Raw genomic sequence first — 17170 nt, forward strand, 5'->3', positions numbered from 1 at the left:
TTTGAGGACTATGATATAGGCAAGAAAGTAATATGGTCTAAAAAGTGTATTGTTAGAAAAATTTTAAAGTTACTCCCTTTACTAAACTTGGCAAGAAAACATTAAACAGCAGTATTTCATGACAAATGTGTCTGGTGCTTCAGTGTTGTAGTTTTTAATAGTAACATGATAAAGGATAGAGAAAGGGACTTTCCTGAAATCAGATATATAACCTGCCTTTCAGGTTATATATTTTAAATGCCAAGAATTCTGGAGCCATACAAGTCATATGTGAGAAGATGAAAAGAACATGGAAATGAAACGACCAATTTTGCATCTTGAGTACTAAGTTCATTAAAAGGTGACCTAGGGCAGACCTTCCCACTTTGTTTTGGAAGAATGAGTAGTAATATCTGATCATAACAATAAAAGGAGTGTGGAATCCCCAAATTTGAGCCAATATTAAGAACTTAACAGAAGACTGATTATGAAACTCAAGGAAAACACTAGAAACAAGGGTAAAAACTATCCCCTAAACAGTTTTAAAGACCATGGATAATGCAATCACTATGTGGGGCGAGAACGGCTATTACTTGCAGATTTCTCTTCAAAGGAAAGGAGGAGAATATCAATTTCTCATACAAAGAGAACTAATATGATTGGTTTCGATGAAAATGTAGTGGCAAAGAATCCTTGAATTTTCTCTGGTGCTATTTCAGTAGCTATAATGTACACTCTGTAAGCTAAAGCCAGTGAGAAAAAGCTAGCATGTTGAATTTCTTCAACTTGAGGTGAATAGTGAAATGAAAAACAGAAATCTTGGGTCTGACTCCAAGCCAGGTGGAGAAGAAGGACTGTTGGAGGGCATGATACAACAAATTTTCTTGAATGTTCTGGAAAGTTGGTAACCTTTCAGTGATTAGATTGCATATGGCAAGTCATAAAGATTCCCAAGCTATTGCTTTTTAGATGCAATGGTTGACTTCCAATGTTGCCATCCTATATTAACTTAAAGTATAAATGTGAAAGTCAGAGCATCAATGTGAAATCTTTGAAGGAACTTAATAAAAGTTGGGAAGGAGGTCTTTGTTTTAGTTTGTCATTTCCTCATTTAAACATCAGCCTCCTAGAACGAATGACAGCAACAAAAACATGCTGCTTCCATTTCCCTTTGTTTTTCACACCTCATTCCTTCTTTACTGTGAAAATAGACAAGAGAGAATGATATAATTACCTGCTGTTTGTTTCTGTTCTCTTGGAATTCTGGAAATTTAAGTTGAATCTAAAGCATGATTGAGACCTGGCTTATTCAGAACCTTGAATAATATCTTTCTATTTCAAGAAATGATTGCTTTAATTTTTTATGGGAACTTCAAAAAGATTAGAAGCTTAGACTACATCAAATTCCTTTTAAACCTGTTTGCTAGTTTGGGTCAAGGTAAAATCTATTCTTATGTTCTTTAATCATTACCCTTTTCCATTAAGATAATAACATTCTTCCTCCTTCCCTTTGCTGAGAACTGCTTCTTCTTCTGCCTTCTCTGAGAACATCTTATTCAGTTTTTGTCACACACTGATCTCTCTTTGTTCAAGATTCTGTCAATTCTTATTTTGAACTATCTATACGATATACAGTCTCTGAAATTTCCATTTTCAATTTTCTCCTCTTATCTGAGCTCCAGGCCCATTTTTTTTTTTTTTAACTTACTGTTGCCCCTGAAATTCAACCAGATCTCCTTCTTATCTGTTATTTTGTTAGTGGCTTCATTATTATCCTGTTTTCCTAGACATAAAGCCTTATAATTGTTTCAGCTCATTGTTCTCTTTTATTTGCCATAATAACCTGTCGCCACATTGCATGAATTGTTCCATTTCAAAAAAAAAAAAATTAATTCATCTGTATTACTTATGACTTTGGCTTGGCAGTTATAATGAAGTCAAAAAATTACAGTGGATTAAACACAATATGGTTTTAGCTCTATCTATGTACAGTCCAGCTACATGGTATAGGGGTGGTATAGAGGCTTGGCCATCTTGGGGATGCAGACTTCTTTCATCTTCTGCTTTGTCTTCCTCAAGGTATTGTCCTTGTCTGCCTAGTGAATGATGGCTTACCCCCACAAATACAGTCCAGTTTTCAGAAAGGAGAAAAAGAGGAGAGAGGGTCCATACTTCCTCTCTTTTAGGGTATAATCTAGAAATGGAACACATCACTTCTGCTCATGTCTAGATGACAAAATCCAGTAGTGTGGCATCTCTGGTAGAATGGCAGACTTCATGATATGGTCTTTAACTGGGTTCCCATCTAAATTTTCCATTTCTGTAGAAGAGAAATGGAATGGTTTTCAATCGTTATTGAAAACCAACCAGCAGTATCTACCACACCTCCCTTGCTCGAAATTTACTCTTTTCCTGCTGTGGGCCTTTATTGCCCACTGCCAAGATTACTTATGGAGACTCTTAGCTTGGTATACTATTTGCTGACTCTCAATCCTCCCATTCTTTCTTTTAAAGAACCACTCCCAGCTCCCAAATCTCTGCTCAGTAGCCCACAGCTTAAAGTCTCTGTTTCAAAACTCTTGATGATATTCGTCTATTCTTTCTGTTTTTAGTCTTTTTTCAACTTTAATTATTCAGACAATATGTGTTGAGTGCCTACTATGTGTCAGGTATGGGATTATTTGTTTTTCTAAGCTAGTTCATTTGGGTTCTATGGTTAGAAAACTTCCCCAGGAATGTACAAACTCTTTAAAGTCACAATAATTCATCTCTTTGGGTGGTTCTTACTATTGCCATTCTTGACAAGTTAAAAGTGTTTTAAGAATGGCCTTTTAAAACTGTCTTCCAGTTGAAGTGGTTGTAAGAATCAGCTGATTTTTACCTGACTCACTTTGATGTTCACGTTTTTATACATTTTAAACTATGATTTGCTTTTTAAAACAAAACAAAAATAGAATAGAATGCTTACTGAAGCAATTTTAGCTAGATTTATTAGCTCATTGAAATTGCAAAGTAGTTCAAATGTGATGCTAGACTGAGTATTGCCTCATGTAGTATGGTTTTTTAGTTGCTTATTTGTTCACAAACAACTTCATTCTCAGTCCTATGGACTCAGTGTGAAGGTCTGTATCACAGAACACACCCTGTCTGGGTTGTGACTTCCAAACTACATTTTCTATTCCTTCAACAACCCTAAATATTATTTAGGTAGACATTTACATAACACAAGTACAGTGGCAGCATTGTTTTATTTGTATTTCATTCTTTGAGAGAAGTCACAGAACCTTGTCCACTACTAGTGTGAGGTACATGAAACTATATATGTGTAGAGTCAAATATTTATTTAACATTTTGATATTTTGCTCATCATGGATTTTTGCACCTATTTTTATTTTGTAAAATTAAAGAATTAAAATTTTATTTATCTTGATACCTAACATTTTGGGGCCCACCTGAAATAGTATGTCTGAGGCATACCATGTTTATTCTCTGTGCAAATTATATGCAAGTTGACATGGCTGAGTCATTAAAATTTCAAATTAGAAAGTGTGCATATCAAAGAGAAAATAAGTGTAAGTCCTGTCAGATTATAGTTGCATTTACTTTTATCACTGAGATCAGATTGGGATTTGTAAGGAGGCCTGTCTGTGAGAACAAGTCAGGAGTATCAAAAATGAGATGGAAATGTACCAGGATTAATCATTTTAGACACTTTATGAAACTGCCTTGACATGACTGTTCTTGTTCCATCTCCAGTGTCGTGGTCTCATCTCTAACATGGCAACGTGGCCACAGCTCTCATTCTGTGTCTGTGGAAGAGAGTGAGAATGTTAAACCCTAGTTGCATTAACCTGAGCAACTCTGCTTGCATCTATTTTATATATTGGCCATATGCTAAAGTATTAATTTTGGGGAAATATTTCTAGTTAAAAATAGTTTGCAAATCCCTGGCCTAGAAGATTTTCAAGATCTCTGCTAATTCAAAATCTCAGTATATACCTGTTTTAATATGATGAATTTGCTAACCCATGTACACCTTGATTAGTTCCCCAAGCAAGGCATGTGGTGCTTTTTGGTGAAACCCCTGTTTTGTTTTGTTTTGTTTTCACCATGGGTTTCACACTGCCATAAATCCATCAGACTGTCTCTAGATTCAGTTGTATTTCCGAGAGGGATAATAGAGAGAAACTTAAACCTTGTATAGTAAAAATGTCTTGCAAATTCTATCCAACCTTGAAGTTCAGGAAGAACAGTAGAATATCTGGCTATATTTATTTCTTATTTTTAATTTCTGCTAATGTGTTTAGTATATATAATAATTTTATGACATAAATTACATTAGTCTGTTAGCATATTGGTACTTATAATTTATATAATATTAATAGAAGATATGTACTCAATTTTTTTGTTGTTGCTAGAGGCATGCTACTATTTTTGAAACCTTTTTAGGAATTACTTCTCTTTGATTAGTTAATTTTTTAAAAAGATTTATTTATTTATGTGTACAAGAACTGGGGTACAGGCCAAAGGCATGGGGGTGGGAGGATCCACCAGAGATAGAGTGGGGAGCAGAACAGATAGATGTACTGAAATACACTGCTGAGGGGAGCAGCAGGTGAGTCAGGAGAGGTCTGCTGTGCCATGTGGGTTGCTCCCTGGTGGGGGATTGAAATCATGCTGCAGTGGCTGCGGATTGCTTCATAGGTTGCGTTCTAACCCCTCATGCCACCAGGGAGGCCCTGATTAAATTTTTGATAATTAAAAATTAAAATTTAAGAGATGAGTAGAGAGTCTCAATCTTTATTTGTACTTAAGTTTAGTGTATCTCCTATATTCAAAAAGATATATGAATTTCACTTTCAAAGTCATAGTTATATTTGAATATAACAATTTTCGAAGAATGGAAAGGAAAATAATTATTTCACTCTTCTATTTCTTTTTTTTTAATATTTATTTATTTATACAGAAACTGGGGTACAGTCAGAGGCATGGGAGAGTGAGAGAATTCACCAGAGACAGGGTGGGGAGCACAACAGGCAGACGGACCAAAGACACTGCTGAGGGGAGCAGCAGGTGAGGCAGGAGAGGTCTGCTGCGCCATGTGGGTTTCTCCCTGGTAGGCCGGGAATTGAGCCTGTGGCTGCAGAGGTTGCGGACAGCTTCACAGTGTGGTGCTCAACCTGCTGTGCCACCGGGGAGGCCCTCACTCTTCTATTTCTTATTTTGTTTTTAATTCTAATGCAAGAGTAGAGATCGGTAGAAATTGTAAAGGGAAAACAAACTTAATCTTGGAAAAGGTATTAAATATGTAGGGATTTTTAGAAGTTTCCATTTTATTTTATTTTTCTAAAGATTTATTTATTTATACAAGAACCAGGGTACAGGCCAGAGGTGTGAGGGCGGGGGTGGGGGGGTTGAGAGGATTCACCAGAGACAGAGCAGGGAACAGAACAGGTAGACTGACTGAAACACACTGCTGAGGGGAGCAGTGGGCGAGACTGAAGAGGTTTCCTGCGCCGTGTGGGTTGCTCTGCGACCGGCAGGCATTGAACCAGCACTGCAGAGGCTGTGGACGGCTTCACAGCGCTGCACCCAACTGCCTGTGCCACCAGGGAGGCTCTAGAAGTTTCCATTTTAAAGACAAAAAGTAATATTAGTTTTATCTGACTATAAACTCTGTTCTTGTTTACAGTTTTTATTAGATCTTTACCAAGAACTTATATGCAAATGGTTGAAAAATTAGGACCAGAAAAGTATGTTTTTTTTTTAATCTTGTTTGTTAGAGGTGCATATATGCATTATAATATACAATTTTGAAGTTTATAATTTTTTATTACTACTTCTACAATCATTTTTTCCATTTACTTCTCCTCTTCTCAGCCTTATTTATCCAGCCTGTACAAGTAGGACTCAATTGAAGGGAAACAGTCCCATATATAGAGTGAGAAGAGCCCTGAAAACTATTTGGGAAGGTGGGTAACGGAAGTAGGTTAAAAGATGTCTGTTTTTGATTTTTTTAAAATTCTTCCAAAGTGATCAAGTATGCTTCAGATAACTTTGAGTCTGAAAATCACCTTCTGCATCTTGACATTCAGTAGATATTTGTTGCATAAATATCTACTGTGTGCAAAAAACATTGTGCAAGATGAATGAGTCAGTACATGCCTCAACAGGCTTGAAAATCTGATGTCAGGTGGGAGCAGGAAGGCAGATAGTAATCAGAAATTTATAATTTATGTGATGAGTTTGTTGATAAAGCTATGCCAGAATATTTTAGAGCACAGAGAAGAGAATCTATGTGGCCAAGGGGACAGAGAACACTCTGGGAAAGAGCTGCACAAGTTAACCCTGAGTAGATGAATGTAGACGTTAGCCAGACCATCAGGAAGGGACTGAAGACAAAGAAAGGGGTAATATGAACAAGGCTTAAGGGTGCCATTGGCTTGGTGTGACTGTAGAGTTTTAGGGTTAGTGCAGGTTGGGTTTCTGAGAAAATAAAAGAAAGAAAGTTTGAGGCCAATTCCTGGTGGGCACCATGTACTCTGTGAAGAGACTTGTGCTTAATCCTATCAGTGCTGGGAAGGCTGTTAAGGATTAATTTTAGGAAAATCATGAGCAGATTTACTTTAAAATAATTCCACCTGACATCAGTGTAAGGGATGGAGTTGTAGGAAGGAAGAATTCCTGCAAGAGAATCATTTAAGGTGTTGCAAGAGCCCAGGAAGAGTGAATGGCAGTCTGAATGAGGGCAGTGGGAGTGGTAGGAGAGAATTTGCAGTATCCAGTTGCTGTGAGGGGCTAATATGAATAATGATGGCTCGTACTTCTATTATTTCCCACCCTTCTTTTTAAGGTGCTCACTGTTGAGATATAGGACTCACTTTGGTAACAGAAATTATATGATTGTAATTTATCTTCATTTCTAGGGTCAAGATAGTTGGATTCCTTCCATAAGGTCCCCATGTGGTTGCTTGAAATATTGGTACATGTCTCATGTCATTTAGTAAAGATCCAAAAGAATCTCCATAGTAATATTCCAAAAGCACTAAATGTTTCTACAACCAAAACTGTAGTCGTTTCAAATATTAGTTATTTTTCTTTGCCCATAAATGTTTGTTATAATGATGTCCACGATGACTTTCTCAACCTGATTTTAATCCCTCATAGCACTGAATATAGCAGTAATTGTCTACTACTTATTATCGCTGGCAAACCTAATTACTAATACTTGTTGTTTGAAATGAAGCTACTTTGACTTTTATTAGAAACTGTCATTGTTGAATTAGAGGTTCTACTTTTTCCAAGAAGGTCAAGCAAATCATTATATTTACATTTGAACACAATTTTAAAAAAGATAAAATGATTAAAATTTGATATTTTAATTAATTTTCACATTTTCTTGTTATTCATAGATTTTTATTATTATTATTCACAGGAAAGAACATTTATCAGAGCTCCTTCCTAAACCTGTTTTAAACAAAAATCAGCATATTTTAATCAGAGATTTGTAAGTATCCTTTTTTTCTTTATTTAGGAAATTAGGTTGATTTTGTGAAAGAAATGTCTCCTCAATAAAATACATGACGGGATACAGCTATACAGTATGAGCTGGCATGCAACATGTGAATGAGAATAAAACACATAATCACCCCTCAAAAAAAAAAAAAAGAAAACTCAATAAGGAAACGTTCGGGCCTCCCCGGGGCGCAGTGGTTGAGCACTGGGTTGCGAAGCTGCCTGCATCCTCTGAAGCGCCAGTTTGATCCCTGGCTGCTGGCGAGGGTCCCACATGGCGCGCAGACCTCTCCTGCCACCCGCTGCTCCCCTCAGCAGTGTATTTCGTCAATTTGACTGTTCTGCTCCCCTCTCTGGCTTTGGTGAATCCTCTCACCTTCCCGCGCTTCTGACTGTACCCAGTGCTTGTATGAATAAATAAATAAATCTTAAAAAAAAAAAAAAGTAAACTTTCACCAAATCTATCTATAGCCAATGAATGTTCAATTAATATACTTTGCAATTGCTCTTTCTTGATGTCACTTTCATTCCTTTTTCACCTTAGTGAAATATCTGTGTGAAAGTTTGTAACACCAATGGGAAGGAAGAGGGAAAGAGTGGGGTGGGAGTCCAGGAAAGGGAAGAATTGGTATTCTGGTACAGAGTAGATGGATTTGGACAACTTTGTAAGCTAAGTCTCATAATAGCTGAGGTCCATTCACCTTTATCACATGTTTGAAATTCCTTATATTATTATATATATTCCTTATATTATTGTACCCCAAACTGGTCCACTCATGAATGGAGAATCTGGGAGACTCTGTATTTCCATTCAGCATGAGACCAAGACAAGCAGATCTTTTTATTTTTTTTTTGACTTTGTATTTCTTTAAAGATTTATTTATACAAGAACTGGGGTACAGGCCAGAGGCACCAGAGGGTGAGGGAATTCAACAGAGACAGAATGGGAAACAGAAAAGGCAGATGACTGAAATACACTGCTGAGGGGAGCAGCAGGCAAGTCAGGAGAGGTCTGCTGTGCCATGTAGCTCCCTGACTGGGGATCGAACTCATGCTGCAGTGGCTGCAGATAGCTTCATAGGTTGTTTCTCAACCCCTTGCACCATCAGGGAGGCCCAGTGCATCTTTTTAAAATGGATATTTATGAGATGAATTGAAAAGAAACAGTGAAAATAGAAAACCTTTGTCCTAAAAATATTTTTGTAGTACTAGCATTTTATGTTTATGCCCTGGTATACATGTTAAGTCTAGTATAGTCTTATTCTAGCACTAAAGCAAATAATCAGTATATCAAGCTGAAGAGCAGAGTCTAGGGCTCATGGTGTAAAGACAGGCAGCAGGTGTGGAACTGGGTGAGCCTCTCAGGAGGTGAGGTTGTGTGTAAGGGTTTGAACAGCACAATTCTAGGTTTCTCAACTGTAAATATTTGTGTTTGATGGCTGTTAACTGAAAATGATAACTGCCTTATATCATTTTATGATTCCAAGAAATCCCTGAAACATTGTTGCTTAGTAGTAAACAGTCATTTATCTTGGCTAATCTTGTGACAATTATGACATTAACATTTGTGTAGTAGCTAATAAAACCAGCCAACAGGAACTGAGACATATTTTTAACTTGTTTCATCAGATAAGATCTCAGCAAGTTATTTAATTAAAAGGTGTGCTGCATTCTTATTTACACATTCTGCAGCCATACAGGCTGTTTTGCAGCTATGTGGCATTAGTTTTTGGTTCCAGTACATCTATCTGTGATCCTGTGGACTTGAGCAAGTTATCTGAACTCTTTAATGCTTCAATCTGTTAGTAAAATGAAGGTAAAAGTGCTTATATCAGGCATGTTATGGAGATTAAATACAATGTAACATAAATACTAAACATATATACCTCAATCAAAATTTACTATTCCTATTGTTTTGTAGAATTTGAGGTTGTCCACATAATGACTTCATTTGTCAGCTTATATAAAAGCTATTTTAGCAATAAAATTGGAATTTATGAAATCACTAAAAGAAATGTAAAATACCTATTCTTGGCCATATTTCCAGATACTTTTAACAAACACATTAGGTAATTCACTGAAAGTGATCTACAGGTTACCTTTAAGAAATGCTAATTTTCCTTTAAAAATGAGACCCAAATTAGCTGATTATCAAGGTAACATGGGGGATCTGTAAAAAATACATATTCTTAGGGCTCTACTTTTCTACCTTAGAGATGCTGATTGGCAGGTCAGGGGTAAGGCTTTGGAAATTGTGTTTTCAAAATATTGCCACTCTGAATTTGGTATTTGCAAACCACTGCTTTACAGCCTCACCATATCTCTAACTTTTTATTGATAATGTTTTTGACTGTGTGGATGAAATGAAGGGACATAGTTACCAGTTGAGGCTTCAATTCACCCAGATCAAGTTACTAAAATGAAAAGGAAGATTTTGGTTGTCTCCATTGCATGTATTAACCAATGGATACTTTTCTCACCCTTGCTTTTGTAGCTGCTTTAAGGAAGTCCAAGTGACAAGACCATAAATCACAGCATCCCTAAATAAAGAAGGGACTATCAGAGATGGAATAGTTCAAACTTTCTATTTCACAGAAGTGAATTGTGAGACTCAAAAATTTGCCAGAGGTCACAGGGCTAACATTTGAACTAACATTTGGCCTGCTGCCCCCAGCTCAGTTTTATTTCCATCAAAATGGGCTGACTGATTCTGTCATCTCAAAATCTATGGCTGTTGACTTCCCAGCAGGGCCTGGAAGTGCTTTGAGTTGTCTTCCCTACATACCTACCCAGTACTTACAGAAAGTGTTCTATCCAGCTGTCTGAAGGTGAGAGCTTCTTCTGTTCTAACTCCATCTTCTGTTCTGACTAAAAAGAGATCAGAAGGCTACCCTCGGACCAAAGCCTTCTCAAGGCTTTTTCAGCCTGTTCCAGTAGGGACACCATCCTTTCTTACCTTTCTTGGCATCCATATATATTCTCAAACTCCTTATCTCCCAGGGCAAATTGTTACAGTTTGTCTTCTTACTCTTGCACCATTTTATTTATTTTGGCTTTTCTTCATTTCTTACATCACTTTAGTTAGCCTTACTTGGACTCAATCCAACTCTGGAGTGCTGTGAAGTTAAATAAATATTAAATACTTCTCTGTCCCAAGAACAGTTTTGAGTGCCAGGAGTATAAAACAAGTCCAGCAGGGTCCTAGCTTGAGCTGAGTTCACAGTGTTATGGGGAAAGATCATTGTAAAAGGTTGCAGGAGGGCTTGGGAGAGCCACAGGAGCCATGGCTCCCCTTCCCAGGGGAGTCAGAGAAGACTTTGGAGAAGAGTTGCACTGGTCTGTTTGGGTCACAACTATCATGACTCATAGCATCAATGTACAACATTTTGAAACCACACAAAGAGTATGCTTCTAAGACTCAGTGGAGAAAGCTAATGCAATTGAGATGGAGAGAAAGGTGCACTGTGACACATGACAGGAGACCTGCGTCTTCTCCTCATGCTATCATCCCAACCTCTGTAACCTTTGGTAAACTGGTCAGACTCTCCAGGACTCCCTTGATTGCTCACTCAATTCATTCAAATAGTGAAATTTATATTGTAGGTTGTCCTTTCTTGGGATACAGTCAGGTGGAAGAGAAGTTCTGGGCCAAAGTGCTGTCTGAACTGAGGCCTCAGTTTTGAGTAGTTGTTGACCAAGTGAAGAGAAATTCAGGACAGTGTCCAGTGAGGAGGAACTGCAACCAGGATTTGGCCAGAATCTAGAGGTGAAGAGAGTATGTAGTTGAGTCACAAGTCGAGAATGGGCAGAATTTGTTTTATCTACTCTTACCAGAAGGGAAAGGTGAGTCTGGGTAGTAAGCAGAGTGTCCATCATGTAGGGTCATGTTTGTCAGACTAAAGAACTAGATCACTCTCTTTCCTGTAGGAAGGAGAGTGTCAGAAAAAGCTCAGAGAGGGAGATTAGCTTAGCTGGTGTAAAAGGTTCTGACCAGAGTGCTAAACCAGGTGTATTTCATCTAAAGCAGTACCTTCAATTATCACTCTGCTTTCCTTTTTAGCTTTGAAACATATAATTCTGTGAAAATGGGTCAATTGCAGAATATACATCACTTTAGACTTTATGGATTGTTAAATAGAAGGCATAAACTTGACCTTTTAATCTACCATCATCTCCCACTTAGAATACTGCAGTTGCCTCCAAACTCATCTCCTGAATCCATTCTTCTTTTCCAATCTATTCCATTTGTTTCAGTCAGAGTCACCTTTTCTAAGTTCAATTTTGATTGTCATGCTATTGTTTAAAAACCTTCCTTGATTTCTCATTGCTGTTAGGATAGACCAAATCGTTAACCCATCTCATTAATGTAACCTCTGGTAGCTGATCCACTTTGTCTTGTGCCATTTCCTAGACTTCCTTCTTTGTAGTGGGACCACTCTAACTTTCCTTAGTTCCTGAATGTTCTTCTCCTCTGCCTGAAATATTCTTTTTCTACCTTGGTACCAGGGAGCTCCTTTTCTTCCCTAATATCTGAGTTTGTATTGGCAGTGAGTCAAATGCTCATCCACACATCTAATACCTTGTAATTTTTCATCTAAGACTTACCACAGTTTACATTCATACCTGTTTTGCCAGGCACCTCATTAGCATTCAATATTTATTTTCTAAGTGAATCAGCAGTTTTATAAATGATTGAAAGGGATTCTGGATTAGCTAGTTTATAGTTGATTATCTGGTTTATTACTGTTAAGAACTTGAAAAGAACAGTTTCTTTCATTTCTGTAAAATAAATTGACTCAGTCACATATATTTTTAGTACCTCAAGGATACAGAATTTCCCCTGGTGTTATATAATAATTATTTTTACTTTTCTGAAGTCAAATTTTATCTTGTTCACTAAATGGAGCTGATTCCAACAGTATAGGGGTAATTACTGAATTGACATTTTTGAATTAAAGCAAATCAAAGCAATTAAAACATGGTAATGGCAACTATAAAAGAACAATATGTCATCATTTAGTGTACCAATGAAGGATGGAAATATGTTATAATTTGTTTTTAAATTTGTTTCTAAATGTCACATTTTTATTGCACTTGCTAATTAAATGAGGCTTTCTGTCCCAGCCTCACTGAAAATAATTTAGAATTTTCAGGAGTGATATTTCTTCTCTCTAAAGTATCATTCTCTGTAATGTGACCTTCATGGTCTAAAAAACAAGATCTAGATAGGCTTAGGAAGCCCTCAAGTCTGAAGTGCTCAAAACTGGCTCCAGGACTCTGGACTAACAAATGATTGGATTGTGGAATGGAATCTAGTGTGAGGGATTCTTGTGTTCTATTCCCCAGTTACATCACTGAGACTTTGCAGAATTGTCTACGAAATGTTAATAGTCATAGTTACCTGGCCTTTCAACCTCTAATTGCCTACTGTGGGACTTACATTAAATGATTATTGAACATGTTTTTTAGCTTCATTAATCTACAATTCTAAGTGAAAACACAGAAAAATTAAAGGTAGGTGGAATATTAGATATTATTAGAGATTAACATTGTGGTTGTTGTGTGAAGAAGGATGCTGGATTCTAGGGCCATAACTGATGATACATCCAGAGTTTGTCAACATGGGGATCCTGGTCTCCTCAGACTCCATAGAATTATGAGAGGGGTCCAACAAAGCCATGTAATAGTGTCATATAACATACATGTTACCATTATTTAAATATATAGATTATTGATATAAAAATAAAAAATAATTCAAAATATTTATTTCATAGTTATATTTACCCATCATATATCTTTGCAGATATCTGAAAAAAAAAAAAAGTAGGTTCTTCAACCTTGAGAGGCCATCTTGCCATTAAACCTCAATAAACATAGCTGTAGCACCCATACTATATGACATACAATCTGTTTCTCCACACCTAGTATTTCTGAAAATTTCAGATTCTGTTAATCTATCCTGAGTGCTGCTGTCACTTTTAACTGGCCTGCTGGCCTGGTCTCTACTCGCCATTTCTGCTAGCGCTTAGGGTTTTTTGATAGCTGAAACACACTCTAGTCTATACCACCATAAGATTGACCTTAGGCTTCTCCATTGTTGTCCAAAGTAGAGATATCACTAAGATGGTTGTGGTGTGTAGTAAGCTTTACCAAAAACTGGAGGATTATGTGAGAGAACTACAGTGCAGAAAGAAGGCAGCTAGAATTGGATATTTAACATCATTGCTAGCAGAGTTCATTCAGTGTGCCCATTCAGAGCGGTCACCTAGAGGTTAGCTCTGTTCTTAGTGTCCAGTCTGTCACCTTGTTTCCAGCAAGTTTGCTTCAATCTTGTCCTGCCTTCCTAGAATCTAGAACAAAATCCTTCTCCCTGCACAGAAATAAATGAGTAGCTGTTACGATGTTTATACTCTGGCAGTTATGTAGTTCAGACACTGCTGAACACAACTTTTGAATTATAACATTAAGTAATGTTTACTTATGGTCTGAATATCATCATCCCACAGTGGAGTTCCCATTGACCAAAACTTCTGCTCCCTAAATCTACTTCCAAGCCAAGAGGTCTTTGTCATTCAAAGGGGTGATATTTTTTTTTCATAAAACCTTGGAAGAATAACTATTGACTTATAAATCAAGGCTCAAGATCAATATATGACATATTTTCTCCTCACAGATTTTCCCTAATAGACTTCCCCTAACCTCACAAGGACCTGAGCATCATAGAAAGGACTAGCAGAAGTTCTACCTTACTCTGTCACATACACTCCAGAGGTTGGGTATTCTTTCTCTCTCTTTACAAACTATATCCTCCATTCCACAGATGATCTGATAGTAAAAAATGACTTTTATCCTTGAAAAAAATCATAAATTGCCATTTTTCTAGGATAAGTATTGGTCCAGAAGTCCAGTGGTAACCATGCCCTGACTTGATTCTGAAATTAAGCTGAAATTTGGTATTGTCCTACCGACAATCTGATCTTCTTTTCATCTTCCTTGAAATTAGGGTTGCTTCTTGACTGATTTTTTATTGATTGATTTGCAAATGGCTAACATTCTTTCTGGTTCCAAAATTCTTAGATATTTCCAAGTTACTTATGGATTGTCAATTGCTTTGTTTTTCTCTTGATTGCTTTTAATAACAATGATTAATATGACTTTGCATCTAGTCCATTAAGTTGTAAAATAGGTAAAATAAATTGGATTATGTAGCCTATGTGACCAAGGTCAAATAGACATTTGATTCTCTTGTGTAAAATGTTACATCTCAATCTTAATTAGCCTATTGAAGTATTTCTAAGTATTTTTAACTTCAGAAAACATACTTGTTAATCTTTGCCTAGCTACTGAACTTCACAGGTCATTAAAAATGTGTTATGAATTTAGTCACTTGTCCCTGGTTATAGATGGTGATAGAATTAAGAAATGAATCATGTTTCTATCATTACCAATAATTTTAAAAATGGGAATTACTATAAAAAATTAAAGGGAGATATTGTGCCAGAGAGCAGATACTATTAAAAAACTGCAGCCTTAAAGAAACTAAAAATTCTGTGCACAGTTAAAGTTACTACTATGTATATGGGAAATAGAGGTGAAATAGAGATGAAAATCATCCAACATGTTTCCCAGGTAGACCTGGAAGCAAGTTACAGAAAAACCTAAAGAAAGAGAATATTTTTAGACTGAAATTTACTTGTCTGTAAATTTACTTTATGTGTAAAGTAAATGTGTCAATTTACTTTTTGTGTAATGTGAGCACAGCAGTAAAATGACCATTCGACTTTGCCTCAGTTGAACAAATTCCTATGGGAAAAAAAAAATACCAGTGAAAATATTTTGCAATGATTGGAATAGCTTCCTAAGCTAAAATATATCAAGAAATATGATTTTTCAGACACCAGAAAGTCTTTTAATTTATAATTTTCTGAGAAGCAGATTTTGAGTTTTATTTAGTATTTAACAATATTTTAAAATATGAAGATTATTCAAGTAACAAAAGATAGGAACCTCTGTTTATTCTCCATGTTCCAAAGTACCCTAGGGTAGTATACATAGCTGGAACTTGAGACTCCTGTGCCTTAGGAGGACACAAGCATAAGTTGCACCAGAGTACTCATTCAAAGCAAACATGAGTTGGTTAGATTTAGCTGATTACTGTAGGAAAATGTATTTTTAGTCCATTTCATCCATCTAGCTCAGAAAATTCCAATTTTGGAGGTTTATTGCAGTGAGTATACCTAGTCAGTATATCTTAAAAGTGAATCAAATTGGCTTTTAAATGCTTATAAATGATCTAGTGCTTTAACCACTACTTTCTTCTTTAGTTCCTAGCTATTTTAGATGAATTGGGAAGTTTAGTCAGGTTTTATTTAAGCAGGTTTGTCTATAAGGTAAGTGGAAGAGCTAAAAGCTACTTACTTACCAGAAAGAAAACTGAAAATCTAGTTCTGCCTATGCTGCTAATGGAAGACAAGGGAATACATTCCATGACAGGGACTAGAGAAATAGGAATGTTAAGGAACCGACCCCATGTTATGTACTTGGTGGGGCTAGGAACATTGATTGGACTCCAATACCCCCACTAATCTTCCAAATAGGCAGAAAATAAAATGTTAATTATTCTCTCCCATCTTTTCCAGACAGCACTCCTTTTCTATTAGCTAATTTGTGGAAGTACCACCATTAATAATTTACTTCTTTGCTCTAAGACTATCTGGAATTCTCCCTGAAGGAAACCACACAGAGAGCATGCTCCTGTGAATTAATAAAGTAAGTTTTTCCCAAGAGCTTACTTGGCTAGATGAAAAGGAAGAGAACATTGGAAGACCAATGGCAGGAGTATGGGCTAGAGAGAGGAGGGACAGGGGATTGATGAAGGCAGATGGGGAAGTGTGCGTCTGTCCCAGATGGTCCGAGAAAGTCTGTCATTGACAAGAAGGTGGACATACTGTTATAAAGAAATTGTTTTCGGACATGATTTTAAAGTGATCATGCAGTATCTTTCTTACTTGGCAGACTTCATTTGTTCATTCTCAGTATTTTCCTTCTATAAATAGCTATTTTACATTAACCACATTTCAAAAGGTTACTTCTGATTTTTTTAATTAAGAAGATGTCCTTATATAAATGATGCTCTGCAAATATTAGTGGAATTAAAGAATTTCTTCAACTTTTTTTTTAGTTCATTTTTTAAAAATTTCTTTGAGATATCCTGAGATATGTTAGTATCATCCAGGATATTCTGATCTCTGAAGGTGACAATGCCAAGCAATTCTTTCTGCTATTTTCAATGTGTCCATGCTTCATTTATTCCCCACCCACCCCTAATAGTGAGGATTTTGAAAATTGTAATTCTACTTATTTGCAAATTATTAGAAGCTAAGTCAGCTTTCTAGTATTTTTTTCAGGTATTTTAATTTTGATTGATATAGGAGAATTTTTCAATACAAAATTCTTAACATTCTTATCAAATGTCAAAGGGTAACAGTGAAAAATCTAAGATGAAACAGATCAGAATGTCAGGAAGATTTGAAAGGTCTTTTGTGGTTCAGATATCCTGCTGGCCAAGGGTATAAAAGTGGCAATGCTTAAAATGCCAACAGAGCTCTCTTGATCAGATTCAATAATGTAAGCGTCCTACCCACAAAGACAGGATCTGCACATAATGTGGATTGCA

The 17170-nt window shown here is 36.4% G+C and overlaps 1 protein-coding gene across 11 annotated transcripts in view; it reads left to right on the forward strand.

Annotated features, from left to right (window-relative positions):
• PKIB (cAMP-dependent protein kinase inhibitor beta) overlaps nt 1-17170 on the forward strand; it is a 79846-nt gene that overhangs the window by 39080 nt on the left and 23596 nt on the right. For 3 of the 11 annotated variants that reach the window (XM_037520324.2, XM_037520333.2, XM_037520330.2), the window contains 3 exons: nt 5860-5951; nt 7415-7486; nt 16134-16263. The exons of 1 other annotated variant lie outside the window; for it this stretch is intronic. The gene's annotated coding sequence lies outside the window, so the exon portion shown is untranslated. Of the gene's footprint in view, nt 1-5859; nt 5952-7414; nt 7487-12832; nt 13009-16133; nt 16264-17170 lie in introns of those variants that run through there. 7 more of the 11 variants (XM_037520326.2, XM_037520334.2, XM_037520332.2 and 4 more) reach the window with 5 other exon arrangements.

Source organism: Talpa occidentalis, unplaced genomic scaffold, assembly GCF_014898055.3.
Source record: "Talpa occidentalis isolate TD23 unplaced genomic scaffold, MPIMG_talOcc4v2.1 talOcc4.2, whole genome shotgun sequence".
NCBI lineage: Eukaryota > Metazoa > Chordata > Mammalia > Eulipotyphla > Talpidae > Talpa > Talpa occidentalis.